At 34.2% G+C, this 13,705-nt stretch overlaps 2 non-coding genes across 2 annotated transcripts; both read right to left on the bottom strand.

The window, feature by feature from the left end:
- Nucleotides 1–2,076: 2,076 nt before the first annotated feature.
- Trnay-gua (transfer RNA tyrosine (anticodon GUA)) lies at nucleotides 2,077–2,164 on the bottom strand. The gene is given in 2 exon segments: nucleotides 2,077–2,112; nucleotides 2,128–2,164. It is a non-coding gene; the product is annotated as a tRNA-Tyr (tRNA).
- A 3,208-nt stretch (nucleotides 2,165–5,372) lies between these two features.
- On the bottom strand, nucleotides 5,373–5,460 carry Trnay-gua (transfer RNA tyrosine (anticodon GUA)). Its single transcript is given in 2 exon segments — nucleotides 5,373–5,408; nucleotides 5,424–5,460. It is a non-coding gene; the product is annotated as a tRNA-Tyr (tRNA).
- Nucleotides 5,461–13,705: the final 8,245 nt, after the last annotated feature.

Raw genomic sequence — 13,705 nt, 5'->3', positions numbered from 1 at the left:
CACATTATCTCGTTCCAAACAACATTGCTAGTTTTTTGATATTTCTAACAGTTGGTGGAATTATTCAAAAGGTACTTACAATTGATAACTGAGCATCTCCACCTGTAAGATATCATAGTGTGATGCACAAGCGTTCACTGAGACCTGTAACGTCATGAAAACGAGACGATTTTACAATAAAAGGAGCAACCCAGGATAGTAATTCTTTAAATCGAGTTGGTGATAATCAAAAGGCCTTGAAAAAGTTTTCGTGATCAAACAGCATGAGGTCTTTTACCAAAATTGACCCTTTCGAACGTCTCTCTTGAAAAACTTTTCTTATCCACATTTTCTTTTTCTTTGAAACATCCTCTCTTTTTTTATGTCGTTGACATATAATTATAATAGACAAAAGAGATAGTTTATAGAATAAAATTAATCTTTTATTTACAGGAGCAGTCATTTTTTTAAAAAAAATTCGCGCGTGAGAAAGTTGAAGCACAATGAAAATTGATTTCTGCTCGAGAGAGCTATAGCGGAAAATGCAGTGAAATGGAAACAAGCCTTTAAAACACAATTTGTATAAGAATTTAAAAACTTCGAATTTTTTTAATTGATACATGTTTTGACATATTCCTAGGTCATCTTTTGTCTAAATATTAAAAATCTATCGATAAAAGATTTAAAAAAATATATCAAAAATCGTGAAAAGAAACTGTGAAAGTCTAACCAAAAATGTTCTAAGATCTCTCGTCACAGCCTTACCTTTTGGAATTAAATTTACTTTAAAGAGGACTCCATTAAACGACATTTTTATAACAATCGAGTTAGTTCATCGTTTTTTAAAAGAAGACCTTAAGGAAATTCAACAACTATACTCTGACAAAAGAACATATGGCTATCAAAAAGATAGTAAAAAGTTCAAAAGGCTGAACAAAGATGTGAAACTTTTAGGAGAAGGAAAATTACAACGTTTTCTAAGGAAAATTAAAAACGATGACTTTTCTTACAGACTGATCATAATATTATTTATCCTAGTGACTAATCTTTTGCCAGAGCCTACTGTCCTAAACTTTATTAGCTAAAAGTTACTAAAGGGACATTTCAATCCGACGTGAGATTTTCATGTAAACACTATTCACAACCTCGAGTGTTGTTTTTGTGCATCACTGAATGTCACAAAACAAGAGGTTTGGTCTTTGCGGACCACCCTCGAGATTTAATGTAACTTAAAATGAAACATCCTATAAACAATCACACTGTTCATTGCGGTGTATAATTCCACTTTGCCTTCATTTTACTTCTGTTTCTCACACAACCTCTTGTTCATTATCGCCATTCTTTTCTTCTCTGTTTTCACCTCTTTGTGATTATTGGTAGTAATTATTCTCTAGTTTTTCACCTATAGTTAGTGGTTTGATAATAATATTTGTTTTTTTCATACCACATGCTGAAAATATTTAGGTTGAGGGTTAGTCAAAACATGTATGAATTAAAAAATGCGTAGTAGTACTACATCAAAAAGCAGAAACCTGATAGTCCAATGAAAAGAACAGTAAAAGTTAATGTTATGTGTTTCTTTAAAACATGATAACATGGAGCTTTTGTGAATGAAGTAATCAATGCCAATATTGTAAAAATGACGGCAATAGCCATGCATAAATAGGCATCATCGAGTGCTGAAACAAGATCAAATATTATTCAAAAATATGGAACATATAATCGTTCTATGTTTAATAGTACTGTCATAATGACAAAAGAAGTTCTCGCTGTCTTTGTAACTGCAGAGCTTCCTTCAGAGGTTGGTATAGTGTCCAATCACAGAAAATAATTTTAAACACAGATGTATTCGCAAATGTAGCCGCTTTCAGCAGCGTAATACATGGAGACCTACAACATTTTAGGACTGTGCTATTCTATAGAATGTTCTTGTTTCTAAAACAATAATGTTTATGTTATTATTATTTCAAAAAATAAAGGAAAAGCAGAAGATGTTAATTAACGAAGTTTTTAAAATCAATTAAACCAATTTTTATTAGAATTTGTTGAAAGGATAAATAAACAGTTTGCCTTTTAATAGACTGACAAAATATGTTTTCCACCGAGCCGGATTTGAACCAGCGACCTAAGGATAACTGTCAATATCATCTACAGTCCTCCGCTCTACCAACTGAGCTATCAGTGGACACTAGCGTGATTAAAACTTACACTTTTATAGAGCATTGATTTGAGACATCACTTGAGTTAATGAGCACAAAAACTGCATTTGAAACACGAGGTATGGTTTAATTAACGGAATAAAGCAAGGTAATTAGACAGTGCTTATCTTAAATGTTAATAAAAAAGTCTCGAGAAATAGGAAAGTAAGGAAATGCGCGCTAGATGTTTTAATAAGAAAATCGCTTTTTAGATTTTGACGCTCAATTAACTTTGGACGTTTGTAAAAAACTGGAAAACAATTAGTAAAAAATCATCGTACCCTTAAAATAAATTTTAATCTACTCAATCGCTAATATCTTGACAAAACAAAGTTTGTTTTGCATTCAAGAAATATGCATTCGTAAACACCATCCTCGTTGATAAATTCAGTAATTTTTTTAGTACATGACTTTAGTAGCATTCCTCCTGCATGTGGGTCACCATTGTTTGATGAGGTAATAATTACTGTGTTAACCGGCGTGGAATTGTTCTTATTTGCCATCAGTTGAACAATAGAATCGAATTTTACGGTCACTGTTATTACAATCCAGTTATAAGATGTTACTCTCAAGATAAATGCTATACAAGCAACTGACAGGAATATGACAGCTACAACTGACAGAATTTGGAATGTTGCCATGTTGTGGATAAGGAAGGAAGAGAAAATATTTATAAGGCGTTGTATTACTGTGGTGACAAATAGGTTAAATAATTGCGTTAATCTGAATACAGTGATTACATTATAACCTAACTGTTCTATTGCGTATGATGTCACCGGAAGTTTGCTTTGACGAGATCGTTTTCCCTTGAAAAAAGACAATGTTGCTAGGTCTTGTTCATAAACTCTCGTTGATAAATTAGGTCCGATTCCTTTTAAAAATTTTAACCAAAATTATGCAAAATAAATCTTTAAAACATAAAAAAGGCTTGGTCTTATATTATATAGAAGATAACTTTGTTTTAGATATTTTTATAAGCGGCTTCAACTTTTGGGATACCAAAGGTTATTGTGTTCATTTTTCATGGATTCAGTTTTAGGACCCCATGCAGAAAACATCAGTAGTGTGTTGAGGATACACTAAGTATTGTTATAGGTACTTACTAGTCATAATATAAATCAAGCCTGCATTTCGTCTACTAGTCGGCCAACATCGCGTCAGATTAAACCACATTGCTAGAAAACTACAAAAAGGGCAAATGCGATATATCTTTCATGATTTAGGTGTTTTAACGCGTATATTAAACCAATCACGAACTCCTCTTTTATATAATAACTAATCACCTATATTTGTCGATTTCAAAAAATTTTGGAAAGGATCAAGTTTTGAAAAAGAAGGCCAATTTGAAAGATGTTGTGTTGGAAAAAAAATACCCAATTTTTATAATGACAAGAGCTTCGTCACTTGAAAAGATGATTTTTTTTACAATCACCAGCAACAAACCCCTCCCCCGCACCCATGATAAAATAAACTTTTGGCGTAAGTTACAAGTTCTAAACATAATAGGAATTTAGTTAATACTTTAAAATAAACTTTGTGATTTGGCATCTTTGCTTGGAGAAGCTGAAATTATTTTGAACTTCGACGTTTTATTATTTTCTTTAGCCATTAATTAAAGTGGGTAATAATTAGATAAAATATCAGAACGTCCGTCTTATACTAAAATGTTTGATGAATATTTTACTTAAACGCAAAACTAATTAACCTTTTTAAGCGCAACCGAGTATTGATAACAAAAAGTACAAAAAAACAATTAAAAAATGTATATTATATTTCCAACAACCGCAAAAGATTTTTCCGCAAAAACTTCTAATTTCATAAAACCGCGAAAGTTTCTTCCATTAAAGTAGTTGAGCCCGTTGAAAAACCCACTTAGGCAGAAGAACAATAAAAAGATCCGCCTTTTAAATGTTGATGACGTCAGCAATGACCTGTCGACAGACAAAAAATGTTTTTACAAATTTGTTTTGTCGTTGCATCTATTACGTATGACTTGAAACGCTGATGAAGAAAACGTATAGGATCATGTGTTTTTGACGAACGATTGTGATTATATTCAGGCTTAAAGTTTTTTGATGACGTGTGTTCCAAAACGGGTAGTTGTTTAGGTTCTAGGAAAATAGTCCCATTTTGTACCCATATGCTGCCTAGTTATTTGTGCAGCAAAAAATAATCGACGTTGCCGCCTCGTTTCGAAGTTATTTTGTCTCCAAATCATAAGTGCAATGTAATGGCTTCATTAATTTTATTAAACGCATTTCACGTCAGTGTAGTGCATTGACGACGCGCCGCTACGTCAGAAAAGTTAATATATAAGACATAACTTTCTCGTCTTTATTAACCCTATTCGGTCCGGAGTTTTTCGAACATACTATGACCTCAATAACTTCATTTTCAATTGCCTTCATCTTACTTCGCTCACACATCCTCTTTTTCATTATCGACATTATTTTTCTTTCTTTTTTTCTTCTCTGTTTCTCACCTCTTTGTGATTATTGGTAGTAATTATTCTCTAGTTTTTCACCTATAGTTAGTGCTTTGATAATAATATTTGTTTTTTTCATACCACATGCTGAAAATATTTAGGTTGAGGGTTAGTCAAAACATGTATAAATTAAAAAATGCGTAGTTTTTATTACAATATTGGATTAGAAGTACTACATCAAAAAGCATAAACCTGATAGTCCAATGAAAAGAACAGTAAAAGTTAATGTTATGTGTTTCTTTAAAACATGATAACATGGAACTTTTGTGAATGAAGTAATCAATGCCAATATTGTAAAAATGACGGCAATAGACATGCATAAATAGGCATCATCGAGTGCTGAAACAAGATCAAATATTATTTAAAAATATGGAACAGACAATCGTTCTATGTTTATTAGTACTGTCATAATGACAAAAGAAGTTCTCGCTGTCTTTGTAACTGCAGAGCTTCCTTCAGAGGTTGGTATAGTGTCCAATCACAGAAAATAATTTTAAACACAGATGTATTCGCAAATGTAGCCGCTTTCAGCAGCGTAATACATGGAGACCTACAATAATGTTTATGTTGTTATTATTTCAAAAAATTAAAGGAAAAGCAGAAGATGTTAATTAACGAAGTTTTTAAAATCAATTAAACCAATTTTTATTAGAATTTGTTGAAAGGATAAATAAACAGTTTGCCTTTTAATAGACTGACAAAAAATCTTTTCCACCGAGCCGGATTTGAACCAACGACCTAAGGATAACTGTCAATATCATCTACAGTCCTCCGCTCTACCAACTGAGCTATCAGTGGATACTAGCGTGATGAAAACTTACACTTATATAGAGCATTGATTTGAGACATCACTTGAGTTAATGAGCACAAAAACTGCATTTGAAACACGGGGTATGGTTTAATTAACGGAATAAAGGAAGGTAATTAGACAGTGCTTATCTTAAATGTTAATAAAAAAGTCTCGAGAAATAGGAAAGTAAGGAAATGCGCGCTAGATGTTTTAATAAGAAAATCGCTTTTTAGATTTTGACGCTCAATTAACTTTGGACGTTTGTAAGAAACTGGAAAACAATTAGTAAAAAATCATCGTACCCTTAAAATAAATTTTAATCTACTCTTTCGCTAATATCTTGACAAAACAAAACACCATTCTCGTTGATAAATTTAGTAATTTTTTTAGTAACTGACTTTAGTAGCATTCCTCCTGCATGTGGGCCACCATTGTTTGATGAGGTAGTAATTACTGTGTTATCCGGCGTGGAATTGTTCTAATTTGCCATCAGTTGAAGAATAGAATCGAATTTTACGGTCACTGTTATTACAATCCAGTTATAAGATGTTACTCCCAAGATAAATGGTATACAAGCAATTGACAGGAATATGACAGCTACAACCGACAGAATTTGGAATGCTGCCATGTTGTGGATAAGGAAGGAAGAGAAAATATTTATAAGGCGTTGTATTACTGTGGTGACAAATAGGTCAAGTGATTGCGTTAATCTAAGTAGAGTGATTACATTTTAACCTAACTGTTCTATTGTGTATGATGTTACCAGAAGTTTGCTTTGACGAGATCGTTTTCCCTTGAAAAAAAGACAATGTTGCTAGGTCTTGTTCATAAACTCTCATTGATAAATTAGGTCCGATTCCTTTTAAAAATTTTACACAATATTATGCAAAATAAATCTTTAAAACATAAAAAAGGCTTGGTCTTATATTATATAGAAGATAACTTTGTTTTAGATATTTTTAAAAACGGCTTCAACTTTTGGGATCCAAAGGTTATTGTGTACATTTTTCATGGATTCAGTTTCAGGACCCCATGCAGAAAACATCAATAGTGTGTTGAGGATACACTAAGTATTGTTATAGGTACTTACTAGTCATAATATAAATCAAGCCTGCATTTCGTCTACTAGTCGGCCAACATCGCGTCATAATAAACCACATTGCTAGAAAACTAAAAAAAGGGCAAATGCGATATATCTTTCCTGATTTAGGTGTTATAACGCGTATATTAAACCAATCACGAATTCCTCTTTTATATAATAACTAATCACCTATATTTGCCGATTTCAAAAATTTTTGAAAAGGATTGAGTTTTGAAAAAGACGGCCAATTTGAAAGATGTTGTGTTGGGATGATGTTTTTTGGAGAAAGTCTTTTTATGAACGTCATGACCTTTTTGACTTTTGGAATTTTAAACCAAACGTTAGGTTTTAGCCTAAACAGTACATCCAGGATACAAGCAAACTGGTAATTTATGTTTTACTCTGAACGTTCCATTTAGTTTTCTCATCTCAGCCAGAACTAATAATTACTTTGGTCATTATGTTTTATAAATTGTTGAAAATTAAACTTTTATTATCTCTTGCTTTGTGTTACCTCCGAACTAAATTTTCAGACTGAGGGAGACTCACTCCGGCCTAGAACTATTTACCCGATCAATTTTGACACCTTATCTACCATGATGTTTTCGTCAAATATATTTACACATTCTATTGACACATTTTCTATACATGTGTTGCAGAATTGCATAAATGATTGCTGTTGAAGTGCCAAAATGAGATTAAGAATAAACCAATCAAAATGCTTCTAAAAATTCAATAACCAATGAAGACTTACTTAGTGATGAATAAAAACTTTTTAAATTCAAATTACTAAATTATTGAGAATATTTACGGAAATTTAATGTGACTAGTCGGTTGCCCGTGGAAAAATCCACGCGTTCGCCTGTCGTTTTTTACCGCATCGCGTGCTTCTTGCTACTTGCACCCCTCTCCCCACACCCTTGATAAAATAAACTTATGGCGTAAGTTACAAGTTCTAAACATAATAAGAATTTAGTATAAGTTGTGTACCTTGTTTTACACAATAATATCTTACGTATTTGAAGTGAGCTGCTAGTTACTAGTTAGCATCCAGTTTTGAACTCTTTACGATCTAAAAGATGGATTTCAGACAGGTTAGCTTTTGTATTTATGCAACAAATTATGACCGTTAGCACTTTAAAAAAACTTTGTGATTTGGCATCTTTGCTTCGAGAAACTGATTATTTAAAACTTCGACATTTTGTTATTTTCTTTAGCCATTAATTAAAGTGGGTAATAAAAACACAAAAATTAAATCAAAGAGTGAAATATCAGATTGTCCGTCTTATACTGAAATGTTTGATGAATATTTTACTTGGACACAAAACTAATTAACCTTTTTGAGCGCAACCGAGTATTGATAACAAAAAGTACAAATAAACAATTAAAAACTATATATCTTATTTCCAACAACCGCAAAAGATTCTTCCGCAAAATCTTCACGAAAGTTTCTTACATTAAAGTTCTTGAGCCTGTTGAAAAACACACTTAGGCAGAAGAGCAATAAAAAGATCCGCCTTTTAAATGTTGATGACGTCAGCAATGACCTGTCGACACACCAAAAATGTCTATATTATAATGCCCGTATACGTCTGTCCGTCCGTCCGTCTGTCTGCCACGCAAAATGGTAGGTTAGCTGCGACGGGCAAACCCGTGGATTTTTCCACGGGCTAACGACTAGTTTTTACAAATTTGTTTTGTCGTTGTATCTATTATGTGTGACTTGAAACGCTGATCAAGAAAACGTATAGGATCATGTGTTTTTGACGAACGATTGTGGATATATTCAGGCTTAACGTTTTTTGATGACGTGTGTTCCAAAACGGGTAGTTGATTGGGTTCTAGAAAATTAGTCCCATTTTGTACCCATATGCTGCCTAGTTATTTGTGCAGCAAAAAATAATCGACGTTGCCGCCTCGTTTCCAAGTAATTTTGTCTCCAAATCATAAGTGCAATGTAATGGCTTCATTAATTTTATTAAACGCATTTCACGTCAGTGTAGTGCATTGACGACGCGCCGCTACGTCAGAAAAGTTAATATATAAGACATAACTTTCTCGTCTTTATTAACCCTATTCGGTCCGGGGTTTTTCGAACATGCTATGACCGGGGGGGGGGGGGGGGGGGGGGGCGGATTCCGCCCCCCTCAATAACATTTCATAGGTTTGTTCAAATTGAATCAAACTTGGCACACTTATAGTACGTCATAAAAGGAACAAAATGGCGCCAATAAACTTTTGCTTGCGTCAGCACATTTTCTGTGACGTCATCAGAAGCTTGAAAATTGTTAATTACTTTTGTTCTAGAGCGAATTTTTACATTCTGTTTGAAGTTTCTGAAAGCTAAATAAAAGTTATTTAACATATCTTCCGTTTTTTACATGGATCGGATAAAAATTGCCCGAAAATCCGGTTTTTTTTCGATTTTCCGGTGAAATCCGACAAAATCGGGAAATCGGATTAGTCACGCGTTCAAATTATTCAAAATCATTCTTCTTGATGAAACAAAGTTGTGTTGCAAGTTTCAAGTTCTAAGGATAATCCTAACAGGAGTTATTATATTTTCCCCATTACAAGGATTTCATAGAGATTTGTAGGGGTAGTTTTGAGTAATGGCCAATATCAAAGCCAAAAGGTATGGGACCTAAAAAAATAGCAAGCTAGTGTCTAATAGATAAATGTTGAAACTCAGTGAGTATCATAGCCATATAACAAAGCAATCAGGAGTTATAAAGAAAAAACCGTCAGGGGGGGCGGAATCCGCCCCCCTCCCCGACCGAATAGGGTTAAAGGAAAAACAACATAATCTACTTTTGTCTATAATATATTATAAAGGCGATAAAATATTTACTTTCCCGCTACTGACATTAAATTAATCAATATTTTAAATTTCCAGTTGGATCACAATTTTTTTTAAAGTTCGTTTTTGCTTGTTTGTAACCAGATTTAGTATAGAATATTTTCCAGATTGCTGAACCATTAACATTGAAACTGACTGCAAGAAAGTATTGGAGTTCTCTGGGAAAATTAAGGCATCACAATCATGGACTTTTGGGGGCCAACAAAGTATGGGGGCGTGGGCATTAAGTGCCTGCTGTTCAAAAAATTCTGACAAAGTTATACTGGCATATAAAACTTGACACAATTGTAGTGTAAGATTATACATTAGCATAATAATTTTTTTCTTCCTGAAGTTAGCATTTTTTACCTGACGTCATCTAAAATTTTGAAATTAGAAAAAATACCATTACCTATCAAAATTGCGCTTTAGAACGTACTGTACACTACTTTCCCGTTTTATTTTAATTTTATGTTAGTAATATAAAGTATTTATCACATATCCTCCGGTTTTTCCACATACAAATGGGTGACAGCACGAAAAAAACTATATATTTTATATTTTTAATTAAAATCTTAAAATCTTAGTTAAAAAGTTTGAATTAAAAACATAAACACTTTCTAAAACTTTCATGCCCATTTTCAAGAGCCTTTGCTTTGAGCAATGTTTAATAGGTCGTGACGGCAACAACAGGCGGAGTCAAATTTTGTCTAATAAAAGAGTGCAGTCATAAAAATATTAACAGTCGCAAAGGTTCAAGTGAGCAAGTAACCATTGAGCAAGGATATCAGAGTATATTAAAATTTTAATTTGCCGTGGGCACTCCATGACCCCCCACCTTACCAAATACATTTAACCCTTGAAATTGTAGCTTGCTCATCATTATATTTGGTTTTTGCTTGAAATGATTTATTTTAAAATGACGAGAAGTGGAAGAACGTTTAATTTTGTTACTACACTTGCCAGAAGTAGTTATTTTATTGTTGGGGTAACCACAGATGAAAAAAGTTCGGTATATCTCCATAAGTAGTTCTTGTAAAAATCCTCTCATCGTCAGGAAAACAATGCATCACCTACGCACTGTTAGATTCTGGAAGTCAGAGTACCTTAATCCGAAAAGACCTGGCTGACACATTGCATCTACCTGGAACAAATCAGAATATTTACATCGACAGTATGAAAAATAACGGAGAAAAAACTGCAGTGAAAAACACACGCTTGATAATCCCTTCAAAAAAAAACTAATTGTGAATATAAAGTAGCATCTGCATATGCAATCAGCAAGTAAAGAATAAAGGTTCCGTCGCAAATTTTTCCTCGTGATTATCCAAATGGTGATTGATGGAAATATCTTCGCGAATTGAACATAAAAGAAATCCCTGCAAAGTATATTAAGATTTTGATTGGGCTAACTTGCCACTGGCCTTGCACGCCATAGAGGTAAAAGCAGGAGGGAGTGGAATGCCATATGCAATAAAGACCGCAATTTTGGGTGGTCACTATCTGGCCCGTCGGAAAGCTTCTCTTCTGAAGAGCCCACGCTAAAGATAAATCATTTCCGCGTAATGGACTATCGTTTACACCTCTAAGTGGAGAACTTCTGGAAGACAGAAACATTTGGTACGAAATACAAATCACTAAACAGTTTGACAAGCGAGGATCAACTTGCAATTAAGCACCTAGAAGGGGTGTTAAAGTTAATTAGTGCCTACTATCAAGTGTCAATGTTGTGGAAAAAAAGACAACATTACCAAACAACTATTCTTGCGCCAAGAGACAGTTTTATCAACTGATCGATCGTTTTTAAGGGACGAAACGCTCTTTCAAATGTACTTAAAAAACATACATGAGTACGTAAACAGAGGTTACGCGAAGGTCTGAGAGTCAAATGTGCATGAAATTCTTGATCGCTCCTGGTATTTGCCGCTCCACGCCGTAACGAACGTTAATAGACCTGGTAAAGTCCGAACAGTACTTGATGCTGTAGCTAAATACAATGGAACCAGCTTGAACGAGAATCTTATAACTGGTCGAGACCTTCTAAGCAACCGAGTAGAATTGTCGTTACGACTTCAAAAGCATCCAGGTACATCTTAAAGACTATGATCGTTCAGCTGTCAAATTTCTTTGGAACGACGAAAGATATGGAGACATATTATTGCCGAGAACCAACTTAGCAAGAAAACAAGTCGATCTTAATTTCGATGTTAAAAGTTCTAAAAGTGCCCTTGGACTCAGATGGAACATCAAACAGGACGAATTTGCATTTTTGGCTGTCAGAAAAAAAGGTCAATTTACAAAACAAGGCGTTCTAAAAGTCACAAGCTCCGTATACAACCCATTAGGGTTTCTAACGCCAATTGTTCTACAAGATAAGGTATTACTACAAGACTTGCCGTAAATGAAGTTCAATCAGCAGCTTGGAATTTGTGGTTATCTGAGCTACAATCTATCCCCAAAATAAAATTACCTCGCTGATATAACAAATCTGATGACGTTGATAGCAAAGCATCTTTACAGTTTTTGTGACGCGTCAGAATGCAGCTTATATCAGGACGAAAGAAAATAATGGAGGAATTTCATTGTCCTTCATCGTGTCAAAATCGCGCTTAGCTCCTTTAAGAACATTAACCATTCTCAGACTGGAATTTGAAGCCGCACTTTTTGCAGTAAGAGTACAAGTTGTCATCGTTGTCGAAAGTAATATAACCTTTGATCTATGCGCGTTTTGAACAGATTAAATGATTATCTTGCTGTATATACATAACACAATCAACCGATTCAGAATTTTTGTCTCTAACAGAGTAACAGTAATCCTTGAAACACTCAACCCTCTGAATAGAGACATGTTAGCGGTAAAGACAACTCAGCTGACGTATCCACTAGAGGATGCAGTGCAGAGAAATTAGCTGAAATCAACCATTGGTTTTAAAGGCCAAGGTTTCTTCTCAATGAGGAGAAAGATTGGAAAAAACCCTTTAAAATTGATAATTTTGCAGATGCGGACCCAGAAGTTAGATAATTCTACTCACGAAACAACTGGTCGATAGTTCCGGTGAATCCTTTATTTCTTATCGTGGAAAAGAATGGTGTGCATCGTAACCTGGGTCAATATGAATGCAAATCCAGAAAAAATAAACAATCTACAGGTGGAATCATTGGAAAACTACTATTGTCTAAATTGTAGAGTAGAGAAAGGACACTAAGGAGTTAAACATATCCAAGATAAAGATTACAGGGCAAAATGTTTGCATTAACGAAAAACAGACGAAGAAAGGCTGATCGGAGTCGATGAAAGAATAAACAATGCCAAATTTTCATTCGGTTTAATACACCAGTTAATTCTTCCACGAAATTACAGCGCCGTAGAATTACTCTTTCCATCGATGCATCATACTCACGTCCACTGTGGACGCGAACATCTATAAGGTATTGTTGAGACAACGTTTTTAGATTTTCAAAGTACGAGGATTAATCCGAAAAGTAACATCTCGATGGTTTCTTTGTCAAAAACGGAACAAAAAACCCGTATTGCACTTAATGGCTAACCTACCTTGTTCAAGTATCAGTAGGCCTGCATTTTTCAATACAGGTGTCGAACACTTTGGGACTTTAGCCGTGAAGATATTCCGAAGTAATACAATACGTTGGGGATGTCTCTTTACCTGCATGAGTACGAGGGCGATACATTTGGAAGTTGCAGAATCACTCTCCACTGATTTTTTCATCGATATACTAAAACGGTTCATAAATCGCAGAGTTTGCCTAATTATATTTTCTCGGATTGCGGATTCAACTTTAAGGACGCAGAAAGGGAGCTCCATGATGTTCTAACTCAAATTGATTTCGAGAAAGTTAGTGAGTCTACCAAAGATATAAAAGTAACTTGGAAGTTCAACCCACCTGATTGACCACACATGGGTGGTGCCTTGGAAATTTTGATAAAAACTGTAAAAAATGCACTGAAAGCAAGCCTCGCAGATCAAAGGGTGAACGACTTTACCCTTCACACTATATTCACTGGGGTCGATCAGATTGTTAAATAGTCGGCCATTTACTCAAATTTGTGACGGAAAACTTTGGTTTGTTGAACTTACTGTAATTTTATTATTTTTTACATTACTATTTTTTCTCTTTATATGTGTTTTGCTAAGCATAAATAGCTAGCTTTAATTTTAGCTAAGTGTTTCCAGTTTAAGTATATTTAACTGTGTGTCTTAGCTAATGTTTGCCTCCAAGTCCTACTCCCCATCCTCCATGGCTAGCTCTAACCTATGACTTATGTTGTTATTCCTCTTTCTTAATCATCTATAGCTAGCTACCTTAGCTTCCA

This window comes from Hydractinia symbiolongicarpus, chromosome 7 (genome assembly GCF_029227915.1).
Source record: "Hydractinia symbiolongicarpus strain clone_291-10 chromosome 7, HSymV2.1, whole genome shotgun sequence".
Lineage (NCBI taxonomy): Eukaryota > Metazoa > Cnidaria > Hydrozoa > Anthoathecata > Hydractiniidae > Hydractinia > Hydractinia symbiolongicarpus.
This window is presented reverse-complemented; position numbering and strand designations above follow the sequence as displayed.